General features: G+C 34.4%; 1 protein-coding gene across 1 annotated transcript in view; it reads right to left on the bottom strand.

The window, feature by feature from the left end:
- LOC121738644 (tRNA dimethylallyltransferase) overlaps nt 1–22,571 on the bottom strand; it is a 285,733-nt gene that overhangs the window by 69,519 nt on the left and 193,643 nt on the right. The gene's annotated exons all lie outside the window — the stretch shown is intronic.

Genomic DNA, 22,571 nt, shown 5'->3' with positions numbered 1-22,571 from the left:
TTCAGCCTGCGTTTGCAATGTAAGCGGAAAAAATGTAATTATTTACGACGTCACATTAGAAACCCCAAAATTAACAGTGTTTCTCTACTACCGTATTTAATGAATGCTATTATCCTTATAAACCTTCCTCTTTGATCACTCTATCTGTTAAAGAAAACCGCATCAATATCCGTTGCGTAGTTTTAAATATTAAAGGGAACAAAGGGACATGAGCGAAAAAAAGCGACTTTGTTTTATACTATGTAGTGACTACTTATGTATATAATTAAGAATGTTTCTAGACATACAAGCCGTCGCCTATGAATATTTAGCGATTTTATTTGTGAATTTGGAAACTAAATTTTTCGTGTCAATACGCAATAGGCATAATAATTTACATATTCGTTGACGCGAGTTCTATTTTTAAAAAGGTCAATTGAACCCGGACTTAAAGGACACGAGAATGCGAATGTAGAATGTAAATGTTACTGATGAGCCCTTAGAAAATATGCTTTTAAAAAATATAATTTCGAAATTCTAAATAAAAATGTAAAGGTTTTTAATTTTTGTGGCAGGAATCGATGAATTTAAATTCGTCGATAAAAATAAATCGATGAATTTTAGTTCGTCACAAGTCTTTTGTGACGCCTCTAGTCAAATAACACACTTACATTATTTATTTCAATCTTGAGCAATGAAATTTACAAAAACATCTTAGCTAAGACCTAGATTCAAGCTGCATCGATTTTCTTATTAAGCCATATACATATTACAAAAATTTGAATTTTACCTGAATAATTAATTACCTGTCAAATAATAATTAATACCTGAATAATAATTAAAAATATTTTTCAGGACCAAAATATTCCAGGGCCAAAATCAATTACTTTAAGGATTGCTCCAAAAATTTTACAAAGAGTTTAAGTGACACTACGAAAAATATTATTCGAATAAAGAGTACTTTTAGCCCTAAGTTCGCACTTCGCAGTAAGGTATGCTAATGAATATACATTTAAGTCCCTTTATTACGTCCTTATTCGTTCGCCTCCGCTGCCACCAAAACATTCAGAAGTGGGATGAAAAAATGGCGACATCGTTAGGCCTAAACTAACGCCTCACTTCTATTTATACATAATGGATAATACGACGAATTTACGATGTATCGAATTTTGCGAGACTTCCTAAAAGGTATTTAATATTTTATGCGTTTATTATTTATAGAACTTACATATTAATTTTTACCTAATAAGGGTGGGTTGCACCAGAGGCGCTGTTATACAGGGTGTAACAAAAATAAGTGATAATACTTTAGGGTATGTACGTGTTCCTTGTAGAGAGTTCACTGTGAAAGTAGCAGTGCTGAAAGGTTATCGTCAAATATGGCGTCCATTATTGAATTTAACTAGAGATTTGACAGTTATTTTAACATTTTGTTATAGTTAACCCATCAATCTCCATGCGGCAGCCGGCTGCCGCATAACAATTGAAAATCTATTGTGTATGCGATACCCACTATGGAGGTGTAAAAGTAAGTTGGTGCAACCCACCCTAAGTTTATTAAGACTCCTCAAACACATGATTTTATAAACTTATTGAAAGTAAGTATGTTTTACGGTAGCGCATGACGAGTCGTTATTCGATAGATTCGTATTAATATCAAATAATGGCCCGGAAAACATAGTTTATAAAATTGGAATTTTTATGTATCAAATATAAGATACGATCTACATACTATACTACCAAAAGGAGCAGGCTACTTTTGGACACTTGTATCGACAAGTTAATAAATCTTCATATTGAACTATATTACAATAGAACACGCATAAAATATTCCTTGTAACACCTATGTTACATCACTTACAGGTGTCCGTTACCTCGTTTATCCCTTTCTTATAAAAAATATAGTATTCGAAATTCAAATGACAGTATTATCACAGGCCCCAGCTGACGATACGACCCTGAAACTCGATATCGGTTTAGTCATTAATAAATTATAATATTCATATCCCGCCGTTACTAGACTGAGGGCCAGTCAGCTCGTAAAAACAATAATATATGGCGTTCAGTTTCGTTTCACGGAAACAAACGCTGTACACGCCTCCTGACATGTGCCGTGTTTATACTGTACGATTAGTCTTATCGTGTGATGGTTTGTTAGTATTGGTCACTTAAAATAGTTATGTCTGTAAACTCATATTAATTTCAGTAACTATATACTTCTATCTCTTCTTTGTGAATTAAGCTATAAATACTTGCTCAGGTTGATTCTGTCTTAATGAAAACTCTAATATATAACCTCTTTTGCTTTTAATATAAAGCTTTTAAGAAGCTTCTACTACAGAGAACAGTATGATCCAAGTCCGGGTGTGAGTCACAAAATTTTGAGACTAGTTTCGTGATTGGAAAATTATTTTACACTATAACATTCATATTCTATGAATGTTAATAGTTAATGTAAAAAAAGTAATTTTATTCCTCGAATTTCCTTCATTTCCTCATTCCCTCCATTATAGAAACAAAATATAGAAATAATAAATTTTGGCAACATACTTGTGACGCTGCCCGCTGTATAAAATCTCCTCATAACGATAAATCGTACGATCGTATCGTCACATACAAGGTAACTTGAACTCTAAAAATTCACCAGATTTTGCGTCGAAATATTCATAACGACTTCCCAGTGCGATACGCCCGTCGTCTCTCTGACCTATTCAGATAATAATATATTCTACTTTATTGAATTTGTAAAAATTATAATAAAATATTCCACAATATTCTAAGGTTGTCTCGATTCTACGTCACAGTTATGCAACAATCTCGATTTCATTGGGTATTGTTATTATATTAATAATAGTCGCGTGATATTTTAATAATACTATGTAGTTTATTATGAGTTATTAAATGTCTCAAGATGTACGACACATTCCATCTATACTTTTAATATTATAAAGCGGAAAAGTTTGTTAGTTAGTTTGTTTGTTTGAACGCGCTAATCTCAGGAACTACTGGTCCGATTTGAAAAATTCTTTCGGTGTTAGATAGCCCATTTATCGAGAAAGGCTATAGGCTATATTTTATCACGCTAAGACTTATAGGAGCCAAGAAATAGAGGAAAATGTGGAAGAAACGGGGGAAAATTATTTGAAAGGGCTTATTTGAACGCGCTAATCTCAGAAACTAGTGGTCCGATTTGAAAAATTATTTCAGTGTTAGATAGCCCATTTATCGAGGAAGGTTATAAGCTTAGATATTTTATTACCCTAAGACTAATAGGAGCGAAGAAATATAGGAAAATAAGGAAAAAACGGGGGAAAATTATTTGAAAGGGCTTATTTGAACGCGCTAATCTCTGAAAGTACTGGTCCGATTTGAAAAATTCTTTCAGTGTTAGATAGCCCATTTATCGTGGAAGGCTACAGGCTATATTTTGTCATTGATGGATTAAGGGAAAAATTACGTTAACTACGAGTTACGACTGAATTACTTTTAAACTCTTAACTGTTCTTAAAATTAATAAATAAGTAGTGGCAAAGTGGAGAGGATTAAAAAAATCGGCCAAATGCGAGTTGGACTCGCGCGCGAAGGGTTCCGTACCATTATAGAGCAAAAGTAGGTAAAAAATGTGTTTTTTTGTATGTTAATTTAATTATTTCTTTTATTTAATTCTTTGTTTTATGTATTATTTAAATTTCATAACTAATTTTTTAATAATTACTTAGTAATAAAATTATATTTACATTACATTATAAATACAACTGAATATTTTGTGAACATTTTAAATACTTACCTACCAATTGCCATTATTATCTAATATCGAGCAAAAAATAGCAAAAAATAGCCCCTTAAATATTTAATTTATTTAGTTATTAGTATTTGTTGCTATAGTGGCAACATAATGTATTACCTACTGTATCATCATTCATCTGTGAAAAATCTGTGAATCTAGCTAATTAGTGGTTCTGGAGATACAGCCTGGAGACAGACAGACGGACAGACAGACATCGAAGTTTTAGTAATAGGGTGCCGTTTTTACCCTTTGGGTACGGAACCCTAAAAATACAAATTATAAAGTAAAATATAATAAGTACTTAAAATACAATATTATAATTTTTAATTTCAGTTTTCAACATATTTAACACATAATAGATAATTAAGGAGTTGTGGCGCAATAAAATCACCAATAAAAAGTCAGAGTGTAACTTGTTGGCAAACCTGGTAACTCCCGCCTATTTTAAATTTAGAACGCGGCTATCACGTGCAAAGGAAGGCCCCATTCACGAATTCTGTACTAGAATCGACAATGGGTCGGCCTTGGGAGTCATCCTGTGATAATAATATGACAATATACTGTAATGTATACACGGCGCGTAGCTAATAATTTGCATATCGTAAGACGCTACAATAGACACGTCTGCTTTTGAATTACAATTTTCGCAATCGAATTGCCATAGTGGTGCAAGGGCGTAAAATTCGAGGGGCCCGATTTTGATACTTATAATTTATAAATTCACTTCGTCCGCAGCTTGTCCTAGTGAGTGAGCCTAAGATATTATACATCATGACTGGTGAAACATGACTGATACTTGTCTCGGTGTACTCGATTCTCATTATAATTATGTAATAAAATTAGGTCATTAATTTTTGACCAAATTTCCCTTTAAATAAATGAATAGTGGACACTTAGTAAATTACTATGCGGCCTGCACTCTGCGCGCTACCCCTCCCGCGCGCGGTGTCCATGCGCTTTAAGCTACATTTACTCAATGATCAATTGATGTTATTTTTTATATTACTTTTTTCAACTAAAATATCAATATTGAACATGTCTTACCAGTCATGCTGTATACAAGCGGAATTCCAAGTTTGAAAATTGGGATTAACAATGTAAAATTCTATGGGCTTGTTTCACCACTTTCTGATAAAGTGCCGAATAGGCTATTCACAGAGTGTCAGATTCTCCATACTTCATCAAGTAAAGTGGTGGATAGCCTTTTTGGCACTAATATCAGGAAGTGGTGAAACAGGCCCTAAGGGCCCGAAGTTTTATTAGGGAGCCCGAAAATTTATTGAAAAGTAGAGAACACATAGAGCAAGTAATAGCGATATTTGTTTTACTGAAAAGCGCAAAAAGTGTCAAAAGAATATTTTGCACTTTGCAAATAATAAAACCATTGTTCACTTGTCACGTATGCATATTATTACGTTAAATTAGTTTTTACAGTTCTTAAAAAAATAACACCATTTAACAGTTTAAGATAATAATAAGTTAAACATAGTAATAATTTAAAAACTTATTTCAGAGCCCTATAACAAAGCCCGTTTTAATAAAATATAAAAGTTTTCGAGGAAAACTGCGCCAAAATAGAACAAAGATGGCCGCCGCACTTGAAACGAATAAAACAATAGGCTAAATTACATTATATAGAATATATACATAAACATTAGGCCAAGTAATACCTAGACTTTTAATAATATTCAAATGATTGGCGATCCTAAGGCCAAGTCAACGGACTTCAGTAAGGCCATTTAGGCATATGACATGAATGATTAAAATCATCGCACCAGTTGTCATGGCAACAAAATAGCGTCATTACTCTAATCCATACTTCTATACTAATATTATAAATGCGAAAGTGTGTCTGTCTGTCTGTCTGTCCGTCTGTCTGTTACCTCATCACGACCAAACCGCTGAACCAATTTTGCTGAAATTTGGTATGGAGGTACTTTGAGTCCTGGGAAAGGACATAGAATACTTTTCATCCCAGAAAAATGTAAGGTTCCTACGCGTTAAACAAATTTTGGCACAATGGAGTTGCGGGCGTCGTCTTATAATCCATAAAAATATTTTAAATAGGGTAATAATTATTTATGTTATTGAAATTAACTGCTTCCGGTTTTTTATGACTAGACGAGGACTCGGCACTCACTGTCACTTTTTACGTTTTTAGGTCAAGGAAGAGTCCATGTGGATTTTGCGAAAGCAAATTACTTTCTTAGAGTTGTAAAAAAAAGGAAAATATCCAAAAGAATAAAACTATATTACAAAACTCTCGTGCGCAAAAGTAAAACTATCTCCACGACAGAGCCTATAAAAGTAGCAGACGAGTAATAGAGGAAACGATAAAAATAGCGGAAAGAATTAGCATACATTCAATAAAAAATGTTTAACGGCTTATCAGCTGAAATTGGAGTCGGCCGTGAATTTCAGCGGCCTTGAACTAGTGCGTGTCTACGCGATAAAGTTGCCAGCCGCGCCGCGCGCCGCCACCGCCATTGTTCCAAATTCAAATACATATTTAAAAAATTCGAATGGTTTTTTTTATTTGAATTTTGAGGCTAGCAAATGAGGTTATAGAGAATTGGAGCAAGCAATTAGCGGATGAGAAAAAGAATGCAAAAAAAAAAAATGATTCGAAGCTAAATACGATTTTTTGCGACAAAAATTAGGGCAAGCTCGTTAGTTAATGTTATAGTAATTTGTTATATTATCCGTCGTAATAATTATTGTTTATAAATATTATATAATAGGGTAAATGACTAGTGATTGGACAGTACCAGTCATTGGACAAAACACAAACACACAATATTTATTAAGGTTGCTTTACTGTCTATTTTTATTACATATTAACCCCCGACAAAAAAGAGAGGTGTTAAAGTTTGACGTGACTGTCTGTCTGTGGCATCATAGCATCCAAACGGGTGGACCGATTTTGATCTAGTTTTTTTTTGTTTGAAAGCTGACGTGATCGAGTGTTCTTAGTTATAGTTCATCATCATCAGCCTGCTCAGTGCTGGAAAATCGCGGTTCATCTGGTTCATGAAGGGCTGATTAGCAACTTGCAGTGGTTTGGTGGGCTTTATATTTTGCATTCTAGTTCGTGACATTTGTGAATAGATACACATTAATGGAAAGTTGACCTGGTGCTGCAGCATCACCTGGTAATCAATAGTATCCTATTGATTACCAGGTGATGCTGCAGCACCAGGTCAACTCCTCACCAACTTAGAGCAATGGTTTCAAATTTTAATTGCGTTAGTCTTCTTTACCTGCTAGGGAGTGCAGTCGCTCAAGGGCAGGGGTCCAACTTTCATACCTCGATTTCCACTTCGATCTCAAGCTATGATAAAGGCCCCGACATACGGGGAGGCGGATCCTGTCGGACAGATCGTCTACGTACATTACGGGCCTTAAGAAACCTCTTAAGACCACCAATTCAATCAATTAACAAAGACTTACTATGACTACTTATAAAGCAATATGCGGTGCACTCGCCAGGGTGGCGCGCTTTGTCACACTCACAATACCTATAAAAAGACCAACGTATCTTGGGTAGCGTTATAAAAAAACCTAGAATTGACCTAAATTCTGGCGACACATCGGGCAGGATAAAATCGGCCCACCGACTGTATAATATTAGAATAATGTATCAAACTATTCCCGGGTGCTCCCAGCTTCGCGGGAAACAAAGATTTAAAATTGTAGATGTTTCTACGTATGACTTTATTTAATTCTGTCTATTTATTCCTCCTTTTTCTCCTTTGAAAATTGTCCGGCACTGGAAGACGAGATTCCTCCACTTACCGCGAAGAATATAAGCCATGAAATTGAGCTTTACTCTGCTTTATTTTACTTTACTAGGCTTTATTTAGCTCTGGAAGGTCAGGTAGACCTTCAGAACTGGATACCTCCTAAAGTAACCGCGACCGAAACTCCATAGTTGCTGGTCGTTCTTAACTCTGTTAAGGCTACAAACTACTGTAGCCTTAACAGAGTTAAGGCTACTAAGGTAAAATTTCAACTTTACAAAACGGAGGAAGGACTGGCCAGTGGCCATCGCGGGCTCTTGGTCCATTAATGAATTCACAAAGCAATAAAAATTTGATAATGTTATTAATTAGTAACGACAAACTTCTAGGCAGTACTTTTCGTTTGTTAGATGAGGAGCCAAGATCTCCTACATATATTTCAAATGGAGAGTAGCTCTCGGTCAGGGGCCCCATTCTCATACATCAATTTAAGCTGTAATCTCAAGCTCTCATACTTGAGCGCAAGATCAGCATTCGCGGTATAAAAATAGGCCTTGTATTTATATGTAACAGTAAAGAATAAAGAAGGCAGCCATTTTTTTCATTGTTTCAGTTTAAATGGACACATCCATAGATATAGATCTCTGTCGGGAAACGTTTGATGCCGTTACGTCAGCCGGCCTACTTCACAAAACCTACGTGAATAGCTGCAGTGCTTAGACCAGGTTTCGAATATAGAACGAAGCGTTTTATATTTGCAAGTCTTAAAACCATTTAACTAAACATAATAAAGAGAAATAGTACACTGTTACCATAGAAGAAGGATAATATGTAGGACTTCTTTAAAAAGCTAACTTGTGTATAGTATGGTTGTTGTAATGGTGAAAAATATGCTTCTTTTCCCTCATGTCCCTTTGTTCCCTTTAATCTTTAAAACTACGCAACGGTAATTGATGATTCTTTCAGTGTTAGATAGCCCATTTATCGAGAAAGGCTATAATAGGCTATATTTTATCACGCTAATACTTAATGGGAGCGAAGAAATAGACAAAAATGTGGAAGAAACGGGGAGGGGAAATTATTTGAAAGGGCTAACTTGAACGCGCTAATCTCAGGAACTACTGGTCCGATTTGAAAAATTCTTTCAGTGTTAGATAACCCATTTATTGGGGAAGGCAATAGGCTATATTTTATCACGCTAAGACTTATAGGAGAATGTGGAAAAAAACGGGGGAAATTATTTGAAAGGGCTTATCTCGCGAACTACTGGAGCAATTTTTATGTTATTTAGCACAGATAAGAAGTAGACCACGTGAAGGATCATAGGCTATCGATTTCAATCATTTTTTCAGTGGCTATATATTTCATACCCGTGCGACGCCGGGGCGGGTCGCTAGTATCAAAATTATTCATTAAAAGCAAAAATCCAGAGGAGTGAAAGAGAAGGATATTATTAGCTTTTTCGCCTTTCCCTGAGGTGTCAAACTGTGTGTGTTATTAACCTGTTTAAACTCGAAGCCAATAACCAATATAAAAAAAACTAGATTAAAACCGATTCACCCATTTGGATGCTAGTTTATTATAGACAGACACACAGACGTACGAAAAACATCGAACTTATAACAGCAGTATTTCTAGACCTTTACGACCTGCAAACCTTCAAGAAGAGAGCGTATTCTCTCTTAAAAGTCCGGCAACCCACCGTTGCCAGTGTCTATGGGCGACGACGCGACGGTAGTTGCCGTCCATCAGATGACACGCTCGCTCGTTTGCCCCCTTATTTTATAAAAAAAACCTCTTTTTCGTCAGGGGTTCAAAGAAACGGAACACTGATCAATCCGAATTCCTACTGGCTACTACATCTACTCGTAAAAGTATCCTTCATAAATAATTTGCGGATCAATTATCATTCCAGAGACATTTGTGCCAGAACTGACAGAAGTCTGGGCAATCCGGGGATGTAATGTACCACAAAGCGATTTAGATGTTGATTTCATTTGCCAACCTTGGCGAACAGGGGTTCTTGATGTTTGGTTTAATATTTTGACACGAAAAATGTATTGACCGATTGTAAATATTCATTAAATACAGTTATACCTATATTTAGCTTAAATTCCAGGGTCAAAATTCGCTAATAACTCGCAAACCGTACTATTTTATGGGATAAAAACTGTATTGTCTTTCACAGTACGTATCTTATCTTATCTTATATCTTTAAACGAGCAATTCTTGTATATATATATTGGAATCTCGGAATCGGCCCCAACGATTTTCATGAAATTTAGTATATTGGGGGTTTCGGGGGCGATAAATCGATCTAGCTAGGAATCATTTTTAGAAAATGTCCTTTTATTCGTGTTTTATCGACAATAATCGATAAATTGAAAAATATGACTCTTCCTGACATCTATTGGCGAATAATAATACTATTTTGTGAGCAACTAATTGCTTTAACGACACAAACACAGGTAAATCTATTCCAGCAGATGGCGTTGTTAACTTGTTAAGTAACACGAAGTCAATGAGTGTTTGCGACCGAGCAAAGCTCGGTCATCCAGGTACTATATATAAATATATAATTGGAATCTCGGAATCGGCCCCAACGATTTTCATGAAATTTAGTATATAGGGGGTTTCGGAGGCGATAAATCGATCTAGCTAGGAATCATTTTTAGAAAATGTCATTTTATGCGTGTTTTAACTTTTATAGAATACATTCATAATATAATCACATTTCAACAAAATCTGGCCAGTAGTTCAAACGTGATAACTTGATAAGTATAGATTATAGACTAAAAAAAGTGACACACTTTTACGTCACTGGTAATATTAGTACAATTTCTACATTTAATCTTGTAACAACAATTGTGCCCCTTTTCTAAGGAGGCGAGTCCAACTGGTTGCGAACTCCTGCTCTCTACTAAATCTCCACTTATTACTTAGGGCCGGTGCACACTACTGTGATTAGCTGCATAGACACGTTTGCAAACATGGTTTGGCCATATACGTTGTTAAGGGTAGCAAAATAAATTTGTCCTATTCTCAGACCGACAGATTAAGCACACAAAATTTAAACAGTCGGTCCAGACACTTCGAAGGAGTCTGGCAAAAAATACAGCGACATCAGAATAATTTTATACACAGTGTAAAATAAAATAAAGTGATAATACTTTTGTTATATGTGTCCCTTATATATTAAGTTCGAGCGTCCGTGGCCTAATGGGTAGACCTTTGGTTCGCACTCTTAGCTGGTGAAGGTTCGAACCCGGTATAAAATAATGTGTGCTGAACCTTACGTGTGCAAAAATATATTCGGGAAATGAGTGCGGGCAGTTACAGCGTGTCTGTAGACTGTTGTAGTGTTTGTAGGTCACTGTGTGAAAACACACGATAAAGCTGGTCGCACTAACATATTTATTTACTACTATTTCATTTAAATAACTTACTATACTCCACTCGGGCTAACTTGTCGCTAGCGGTCATTGACTCCCTGTCAAAAACTTGTCATTTTCCATATAAAACCACGATTGATAACATCTGTCACTTCATTGTCAATCGCGGTTAGTATGGAAAATGACAAGTTTTTGACAGGGAGTCAATGACCGCTAGCGAGAAGTTAGCCCGAGTGGAGTATATGATTAAATAAACAACTTAGAATGCCCATAAAGTCGTAATGTTAATTATTTTTTTAAGAATTTTATTTAAGTAGATAATTTCTTTCATTTTTCGACTGGTATAAAAATTAAAAACTCATGGTCTCACTACAAAAGATTGAAACATCTTATAGAACAGTTGTATTGAGACCGTTATGTACTGAATTTGTCTCTAATCAACTGTTCAACAGGTGTTTAAATCTTTTGTAGTAAGACCGTCATTATTTAGGTTTTAGTTTCTTTATTTCTGCCATATTTTATTTATTTGCAATGCAACGCGATGGCTGATGCAATGCGTTGCAAAACTGAACTTTATTTACTTCACAAGAAGATGCACATTGAACTGACAGACGTATCGTCCGCGTCGAGTTGCCTATTTTGCATAGTTGAGTATTCCAAATTTAAATGGCTCATCTCAAATGCATCGTTACGACGCATTTTGTTCCCCGCGTTCCATTTGATGTTAGAAATTATCAAAATGCTCGAAATAAAAGGAATTTTGAGCGTTTTGATCGTTTTTAACATCAAATGGAACGCGGGGTTGTAATGGAAACTGATAACTAACTACTAACCTCCTGCTGGCAACCCTACCGCTAAGTTGACATTGTAAAGTCTCCCGACAAAAAAAATAATATTTTATTAATATTTCCAATAATACTGTTAAAAAGTTATTAATTATATTCTTTTAAGTATTAATGATAAGATAATTAAATAGTTTCCGTGCTATAAACAAGTTTGTTTGTGAAAATCACCAATTTAAAGTGCCTTACGTCAACGGTGATCAGCTGTGAAAGGTAATTTAAATTTTCATACTAAAAACGCTTACAATTCGAAAGTTATTACTTAGTTATTACATTAATAAGCAATAAAATAATTAAAAGTTGATTTAGGTTGACGATAGGCGATAATTATAACCGTGGGAGGAAAGCAATAGATCAGCTGTTTTCTGTTTAATCAACTTTTATAGATTACATAGGTCGGTCAGTGGGATTAATGGACCTTGTTATTCCTTTTTAACAACCCGTACACCTCACTCTAGCTTGCGTGACCCCTCTACACCGAGCAAATATCTCAACATCTAAAGATATCGAGTGACAGGCTCATTTAAGGAGGACTTGGTATTGTTGATTCCACTACCTTTGTAGTTTATTTCTATATTCACATCTAAATATATTCACTTATAGGTTGTTTTGTAGGCTTGGCATAGACTTGTATCTTCTTTAACATCTTACACACCCCACTCTAGCTTGCGTGACCCCTCTCCACCGAGCATATATCTCACCATCTAAAGATATTGAGTGGCTGGGTCTATTTGAGGGTACTGGAAAGTGTCAGGTTTGCACACCAATAGATAATTGGTTCATTGATAGACAATCAAGTCAATTGATTAATCAATTATCTTATAGTTTACACTATAGTTAGTTATTATGATGACCAGAGGAAAACCTGGCTCGTCAGACTGAGGAACAACTCCGTCTGACCCTTCAGGAACTTAAAGAATATAAGAAACAAAATGAACTATTGCTCTCTGAACGCGAGGACAGTGAGAAAGAAATGGAAAAAATTATCCGAAAAAATAGTGACCTTAAAAATGAGTTAAATAAGTTAAATCTAAATTATGAGGAGTTATACCAGAAAACAAAGGAATTACAGGATATTGTAGACAGCTTTGACCAGTGCAGAGATGAGTATGAGGAGGCGCTAAACAGCACTAGTTTATGGAAGCGAAGATGTGATGAAGCCTATACACAAATCAAGACACTGGAAAGCCAAATACAAAAGTATAACTCCTCAAAAACACAAAACTTGTTTCAGGAAATGTTTGGGAGGGATTCTGACATGTCTGAGAAAAATGTCACTAAACATATTCATAATAGTTTACCAATAATTGATTTGACTGATGACGACACTATCCCCTCCCAGACACTTCGCTCATTTCAAAGTAAAAATAAATTAAAAAAATATTTAAAAGTTAGAAAAATCATTAGGAAAACAAGTAAATTGATAATAAGAAACCAGCAAAAATCTAAAATAACAAAGTTGTCCAAAGATAATATTTATATCAAAAATAAGTACCAAGATTGTACCAAAGAACTTGAAAATACTAAATGTATGTATAAGGCGGACGTATGCAGTCTCCAAACTGAAATTACTTATCTACATGAGTCCCTTGATTCAATAACAAAAAAATATGAACTTGCTCAATTGGAAATATCAAGTCACATATCAGCATTGAATACTTTACTGGATGACTGTCGTTACAATTTACAAGGAATGGTAGGTAAAGAGCTTGAAATTGAGTTGTTTCTAAAAGAGTTCAATATTGATATTATTTGAATTTCAGAACACTGGTTTAGGGACCATGAACTCATTTTCAATCTCCATGATCACCATCAATTGTTTGATAAGCCGACTAGAGTGTGTGACACAACGGCTACTTGTATAGATAATATATATACTAATCTCACACCCTGTATAAAAGACATGATTAATAAGCTTAGCTCTGATCACTACGGTCAGTTAGCATCTTTTGACATTAATTGTGAAAGTAAACAAAAACAAAAGTTTGTGTTTATTCCTGTGAACACAAAACGTATTGAGAAATTTAGAAGCAATCTAAATTCAAATATTCCATTGTTGGGTGAATCTTATAGCTCCGATGAAGCTTATAATAAATTATTTAAAGAAATAAGAACCCAATTTAATTCTATATTTACTTCTAAGACGGTTAAAACTATTAACAAAAAAAGTGATTTTATTAAATGGGCTACTAAAGGAATAAAAATAAGCAGAAATAGGCTCTATGAATTATATGATGAAAAATCTGTAAATAACAATGAAACATTTAAAATATACGTTAAAAATTATTCTAAAATTTTTAAGAAAGTATGTAATGCTGCCAAATCTCTTTATTTAAAAAATAAAATCAAGAATTCGAAAAATAAAATAAAAGCAACATGGAAAGTTATAGCTGATGAGACCGGAAATGTCACCTGTCGTAACTCGGATTTTGAACTTTATTTTGAAAATAAAAAATTACTAGTGACGTAGAAGTTGCGGCGGTTTTTGAAAATTTTTTTGCTGATATTCCGGTCTCAACAACAAAAAATTTAAATTCTTCGCCTGCAGAGGCTGAAAAATTACTCAGAGAGTATGTAAAGGAATGTGATGTCAATTTTAAGTTTAGAGAAATTGATTATAAAGACATTATTAACACCTTTAAATTATTGACCATCAAAAATACTACTGACCTTTGGGGTCTGTCTACTCAGATTATTAAATCAATAATTGACATCGTAGCTCCTTATCTGGCCAATATTTTTAATGACTGTATAAAGAAAGGTGTTTTTCCTGATTTAATGAAGCATAGCAAGGTAGTACCTTTATTCAAAGCTGGAATTAAATCTGATCCGGCAAATTATAGGCCTATATCTATTTTACCGACTTTTAGTAAAATATTTGCAAAAATAATTTTAAAACAATTGTTAGTACATTTTAACTCTAATAACTTATTGCATAATAATCAATACGGTTTTACTAAGGGTCGTTCCACTACGGATGCTGGTATAGGTCTCCTTTGTAGTATATTTGAAGCTTGGGAGGAGTCGCGAGATGCATTAGGTGTATTTTGCGACCTCTCCAAGGCACAATTTGATTGTGTTGATCATGCTACATTGATCAGGAAATTGCACCACTATGGCGTAAGGGACTCGGCACTCAACCTTTTGACATCTTATTTGAGGAACAGGACTCAAAGGGTTGAAGTCAATAGTAAAACATCCACTGGGACCAAAATAGAATTAGGTGTCCCACAGGGATCCATTTTGGGTCCGTTTCTTTTTCTCATCTATATAAATGACTTACCTTATCTAGATAAGGGCAATAATAACGAGATAGTACTTTTTACTGATGACACTTCACTTATTTTTAAGGTGAAGAGACAACAGTCGAATTATGACGAGGTACATTGTGCTCTCTCAAAAATAGTAAATTGGTTTAATGTGAATAACTTACTTTTAAATTCTAATAAAACGAAATGTTTAAGATTTACCTTGCCAATATTAAGCAAGTGCAAACCAATTTGCTATTAAATGATGAGAAAATGAATCTCGTTGACAATACTGTATTTTTGGGAGTAACACTAGATTACAAATTGCAGTGGGGTCCTCATATTGCCAAACTGGCTGATAAGCTCAGTTCCGCAGCATATGCAGTCAGAAAAATTAGAGAAATTTGTGATGAAGACGCGGCGAAATTAGTTTATTATAGTTATTTTCATAGTAGAATGTCTTACGGCATTCTATTATGGGGAAGTGTTGCTGATATTAACACAATATTTGTGCTGCAGAAGCGAGCTATACGATCCATTTATAAAATGTCATCCTTTGAGTCTCTCAGAGAAAAGTTTAAAGAAATAAGAATTTTAACCGTAATCTCTCAATACATTTTGGACAATGTATAATATATAAATAGCTATACGTGAAAAAAAAATGTAAATAATTTTAAAATGAAAAGTGACATTCAATGCAGGAACACTAGGAATAAGCACAAGCTAGATATACCAATAACCAGGCTGAGCAAAGTAAACAAATCTTTCAAAGGTCAATGTATACGCCTATACAATAAAATCCCAGAAAACGTCCAAAATCTTTCAATTAATAAATTTAAAAAAGTTGTTAAAGAACGTTTGTGTGCTAAGGCTTATTGTTACGGTACATGGTATACGGACACGTGGTCTATCTAGCGACAAACCAGCGAAGCTTACCGAGGGAGCACAGGCAACATAAATCCTCTACTCAATACTAGATGGCATCAGGTGCGCAAGTACATACTCGAACCTTCTAGAAAGGTCCAATGTTTGTTTACGTGTTTACCGTTTATTTGTTAGCGTGTTTACGTGTTTTAATTTAGACCTTATGACTGAGTCCATAAGGTCTAAATTAAATTCAACTTACTGCACTTATCGTAAGGACGGCAGTTTTATTGTGGTACATTCCCGAGCCTCCTAGAAAGTTCCCACGGTTGTTTACTTGTTTACGTGAATCGGGAACTTTCTGGAATTCGTCTCGCCATATAAAAAGAGCCGCAGGCAGGCCCGGCCAGTTCAGTTCGGTTCGAGCGATCATCAAGGCGATTTCGGAGTGAACACAAGTGATCAATAGTGAGTGAACCAGTGAAACCTACGACTTGGCTACGACCTAGGACAGTGATAGTGCTTAGTGATTGGACCTAGTGATTATTGTTTGGACTTAGTGCTAAGTGTTGTGACCTAGTGTGTGCTTGTGTGACTTGGACTTAGTGAATAAAGTCTTTAAGAGAGTCAGCAGGTCTTTCTCTCCAAATCCTTCGAACCCTAGCACGTAACATTATTATAAGGTAACTGATTTTCTCAATGACAGCACACCTTGGGAAAAATTAGCTGACAAACCATAGGCCGCTTCTATTAATGGCACTACATTTTTACATACTTAGTGTAATTTAGCTAAAGCTATTATTGTTATTTTCCACCTTTTTGGTAAAAGGTGGCCCCGTGCGAGTTTCTTACGCCGGTTCTTCTCGGCGGGGTAGTTCCCGAACCGGTGGTAGGCCTCATGTAGACACGACATTCTATAAGTGTTAACTTTGTTAACCTACTTAGAAATAAATATTTTTCATTCTTCATTCATTCATTCATTCATTCATTCATTCATTCATTCATAACCTAACGGCCGCACTCTTAATGATGTTTAAACTTCAATTTAATGAAGAGTTTGACAGATAATGTATGGGGCTTATGTCAAAATCTTAATTTAATTACAAATAAGTAATTAATACTCGTCTCTGAGTGCGGCAGTTGGAGATATTAGTTGATCGTTAGAGTCAATAATATGTAGTTTAAAAAAAACTAAAAAATCACGCTTTTTTAAAAAAAAAAAAAAAATGCAGTTTCATTGGCTCTTAAATACGTATGCAAAGTTTCGACTTAATTGAACTACTGGAGATATTATGTAAAAATCGTGCTCAAAGATTTCGTTACATCCCGATTCCCGAGGTAATAAAAGCGTGTGAATCCTCTACGGTTGTAGCACGTAGCAGCGCTACGCTGTAGAGGCGCTACAAGCTACATAGTGCGATTCAAAAAAAAAGAAGCTTCATTGTTATTATAAGTTATAACACGCTTCACTTGTAACTATGTAGAAATGGTAGAAATAAGAATGGAAATAAATAAATAAAATAAAATGTATGTAAGAAAATCTTGGAATCTTTATTTGACCCACTTCCCGGTCTTCGATTAGGATGAAATTTTGCACACGCTCTGAATTCTGATGACAATACATGACTAGCTAAGAAACGTCATTACAAACCCAATTTAACGGCCTCCCCAAGATGGCGGATAGGCTATTTGAAATGCACCCCCATTATATGGGTATCAAATGAAAGGAATTTCTGTCAGGAATACGAAAAAAATAGTCACGTGACTTAAATCCAACATGGCGGTCATCCAAGATGGCGGATTGGCTATTTGATTTTGTAATTCTTAGTGCGTGCTAAAAGCGTGCTTTTTAAAACTATTTTATTTCATGTCTAGTTTTTAGCGGACTTTAAGAAGGAGGAGGTTTCTTAAAACAACCGTATACATGCTTTTTATGTTTTTACAACTGTATACAATATGTTTATCGCTAATAACTTCGTTGCTTGTGAACCGATTTTGACAATTCTTTTTTTTTTGTAAAGAGGATACTATAAGGAGGAGGATATTATAGGGAAAAACTATTTGAAGGGAAAAAAAAGAAAAAAAGTGTAGGTTCAGCGACTTTTTTTTTCCAATCTAGTTGTTCTGTACTTCCTGTGCACCCAAAACTTTTTTAAATCGATCGGGCGGTGGGAAGGGCTTGCCAGCATTAATTAAAAGTAGGAAAATGTTGCTGTGTTAGCTTTTTTCTGACGCGAGATAAGTTAGTACGTAATCCCAAAAAAAAAAAACTTTTTTTCCAAACAGAGCAACTGTTTGGAAAAAAGAAGTCGCTGAACCTACATTTTTTTCTTTCTTTTCCCCAATGTTATTTCTTTAAATAAACTTCATATTAAATTCTATACTTAGTGATCGTGTAACCATTTGCATTATAATTATAAACACAAGTTATAAATACACATACCATAATATGCAATTTACGTAGGAAAATCTCGTAAACTAGCGTTACCAGTATATTATATTGTAATTTACGAGTGGCACACGAGAATATTACTAATTTACGGTCTGTTTACGGTCCATAACATAAAGTAATGTTCACTTATTGTTGTGAAAATTGCATCATATTGGATATTATCAAACGCACTCTGAGGAGACATGACTCCCATAAAATTTACATGCAGTTAGGGCATAGGGACACTTAGTTTTGTTACATATACTGTATATCGAAATAAAAGACATAAGGGCCAGGCCACAACACTGCGTTGCGGCGTCGTATCGCTAAAACAACATCGCACATAAATGAGATGCGACGTCGCAACGCAGAAATTCATCACATCGGAAATTTTCACGATGCGTTCTGCGGCGTCGTAGATTCTCTAAAATATACCTACGATGCGACGCCGCAACGCAGTGTTGTGGCCTGGCCCTTATGTCTTTTATTTCGATATACAGTATGTAACAAAACTAAGTGATAATACTTTAGGGTGTGTACGTGTTTCTTGTAGAGAGTTAACTGTGAAAGTAGTAGCAATGATATTCCTCTGAAGATGTTTTTACTTAAAAAATACCAATAGACTTTCAAATACTTAGGTAATTATTTGAAAAACAAAAACACAAACCGATGGTTAGGGTATGTTATTCGAATATTCGAATACTCGTTTTATTCGAATATTCGACGATTTTATTATTCGAATATTCGCCAAATTATTTTTCGAATAATTCGAATACTAAAAATATTTTTTATTTTTGTTTAAAATGCTATCAAACATAAAATTAACATGGAATAAGAACATAATTTAGTTTATTTCAGAAAAATAATATTATTTATGAATATTCTACATCTTTAATGATAATATTATAATATATAAATCTGTTTTTAGTCTAACGATGACTGGTCGTATACTCATTGTGTACGACCATTCATCGTCGCCGTTGACTATGTTTTAGAAACGTCTAATAAATTCATTTGCATGTTTTTAGGCAAAATAACGATTTTGCCTAAAGACACGAAAATGAAGATATAAACTCCTGTCAGTCATGGATTTCAGTATCGTCTGTAATGGTCGCTCACGATCTGTATCCGTTGACTTCTTTCAAGCATAATCACATGAGAAAAGTAAAAGGTGCTACGATCGAAAACGGTTTACACTTTACAGCCTTTACTTTATTGCCCAGCTGTAACCTTAAATTATACATTTTTAAAGTGTTTAACGATAAAAATTACCAATATCATTTACAAAGATTTATGTTGATAAAAGCAAAAATTAGAATTGCTTACTTCGTAGTATTAACAAAATAGGTTGTACATGGTTATACGAAGTTTTTTGTTGTTTTGGTTCAGAGTTTTTAGCATTTTTAAAAAATTTTGCATTATTCGAATAATTCGAAAACTTTTGTAAAATATTCGAATTATTCGAATAGTAAATTTGTCGAATAAAAACATACCCTACCGATGTTATATATAAGTACAAAAAATTTTTTTTACAACAAAAGGCTTTTAAGTTTTAACCCATCAATAACCAAGCGGCACCCGGCCCGCCGCATAACAATAAAAAATCTACTGCGTCTGCGATTTCCACGATCGAGGTATTAAGGGGGCGACTAACCCTAAAATGACGATTTTATAATTCATTTTTATACTTGAAAATAAGCCCCGAATTGTTTCATTTTCTAAAATTAGATACTACATTATATTTCCGAGAATTCGATACCGTAACCGTGCATTGAACTAAGTTAATATTTTAACACATTGTATAAAATTCTATCATTGAGAGATCGACCAAGCGGATTTTTAAAATGTTGTATATTTATCGAGTTATTGAGAAAAAACTAATTTGGCGATGAATCTGCGTCGTTCTTTTTCACCTGGCATATGAAAGACGGGCGTGAGTGTGAAGAGAGAAGGACGATGTTTGATTTTTGGGGTTAGTCGCCCTCTTAAAGCAAAGTTTATCTATAAAAAAAATCTTTGAGGAAATATATTTTATAAACCTAAAATCCATATACATAGTTATACAGTAAGTCAAAAAGCTCTAATTATTATACACTACGTAGGTCGTAGACCATTAAACGTACGTATATGAATATATTGACCCTCCATTAATAGATAATTATCACAAATTCGGGGGATCTGGTGGCGTAAAAATGTTTAAGTCATTATTGAACGCATGAGTGGAACAAGTGGGTAACTAATATTTTATTACAACATAATAGCAATTATAACTCATTTTTTCCCTTATAATTTCAACAAACCTTGCAACTTACTTCATCATCTAGCTAATATATCTAGCTATACATACAATCCTCATTTTTTGATTTCAAATCATTTTGCCGGTCCTAAAGCCTCCATTTTTACAAAAAAATGTCAGTTTTAAAATTGTTAGTTACCCACTTCAGCCACTCGTGTCATCAATTAGGGGCGATTTCTCGGTCGGTTTGCGCTCGACAGGTGAATTACACGTTAAATGGCTATTTAAATATTTTAATTAGATGTAGCCCTTCTCATTATAAATATCTAAAGTATCTTTAATAGTCAAGACTCAAGACCGAAATATTTGGACAGCCAGAAGTATTGTCTTCTAAAATCTTCTTGCATGGTGCATTGACGGTAATTAATGCATTTACATTAAGGCGACGCCTTGATAATTTGGCTGTAGCGATATCAATTTTTCTCAGCAATGACTAAAGCTAAGAAATTAAAGTTCATTGTCAGTATTCATCATGTCTTTGTCTTTGAATTACTTACCCATATCATAACACGATTGGTCAACTTTTGTAACACAGAATAATCAATCAAAAAGAACTCTGTAAAAAACGCCGCGTCATCTTAAATACTAATTGACGCCCGCAGCTCCGTTGCCTAAGAATCCGTTTATCGCGAAGGAACCTTAAATTTTTCCAGGATAAAAAGTATCCTATGTCCTTTCCCGGGACTCAAAGCATCTACATACAGAATTTCAGCAAATCGGTTCAGCGTTTTGGACGTGAAGAGGAAACAGACAGACAGACAGAAACATATAATATTAGTATGGATATTAGTTTTACTTTCATTTTAAAACTGACACTCAATTTCTAAAACTTTACAACATTTACATAAGTGAAACAAGATTTTACAAAAATGTATCTCGAAAACATATTGTGTCATCCAATTTTATTTTTAGTAAAGTTTCATAATCAATTAACAATGCCAACTTGTGGCCGAGTAATTACAATAATTATTATCGATCACTATTGGTATTTCACTGGCAACTTGTTTTTGTCAGCACCCAATCCAGTACTTTCATAAAGGGTCAACATATTTCTAGGTTAATTGGCTTAATTTAAAAGATGTTGCCATTTCGTCCGCACAGACATTTGCTTATTTTGGGCAAATCAACGAAACGCGCAAAAACCTTACTAATAAGAAATGTTAAAGTGTCTGTCTGTTACCTCTTTACTTGGAAACCGCCGAATCGATTTATATGGGTATGGAATACTCTAAAATGTTAAAACATATAATGAGTCATTTGACCGCTCTTGGTCTTTCTACGAAGTTCAGAATTCCGGTCTTTCTATTGTTCAAACCCGTTAAGGACACCGGATAGTTTATAATGCGCCCAAATTTACGGTTCCTACAGGATAAACGACTTTCTGCGCCTTAAGAGGTGCCATCGAAATTCTCGTACATACGTAATACCAAAATCATTTTCTCATACGAAAATATTTAACATGTTTGAGTTATTTTTCAGCTTAAAGTAGTAAATATAAACCTAGGTTCCTCCACAAAAATTTAAGTACTACAAAATATTTAAACACTAAAAAATATAATTAAAACACTATAAATTAATAGTAAATTTACAACAAAATATTTAAATACTAAAAATATTATTTGAGATACAGCCTGGAGACGACAGACGGACAGACAGACAACAAGTCTCAGTAAAAGGCCCCCTAGTATTTATTTTATACTAACTATTGGACGGCCTCTTTGTTCTATGCATTGTGTATTGAAAGTTCTGCAAGGATCAACATCGTAACCTTCGACCTTTCAACACAATAATTAACTTTCTACCCTGAGGGTGCATTGTTCATTAAACAATATTATGTTAGTTCAACAATAATTATGTAGTGGCCCAAATTGTACTCCAGTTAATGTTTGTGTTACTAACTTATAAGCTATATTGTTATAAGCGCATAACTTCTGTTGAAAATAGAGTTTGTTGATGTACCAAGTTGATTTTAGAAGTAGTTTACTATAAATA

The sequence above is a fragment of the Aricia agestis genome, chromosome Z (genome assembly GCF_905147365.1).
Source record: "Aricia agestis chromosome Z, ilAriAges1.1, whole genome shotgun sequence".
NCBI classification, from domain to species: domain Eukaryota; kingdom Metazoa; phylum Arthropoda; class Insecta; order Lepidoptera; family Lycaenidae; genus Aricia; species Aricia agestis.
The sequence above is the reverse complement of the archived record's forward strand: the minus strand, read 5'-3'. Positions and strand labels throughout refer to the sequence as shown.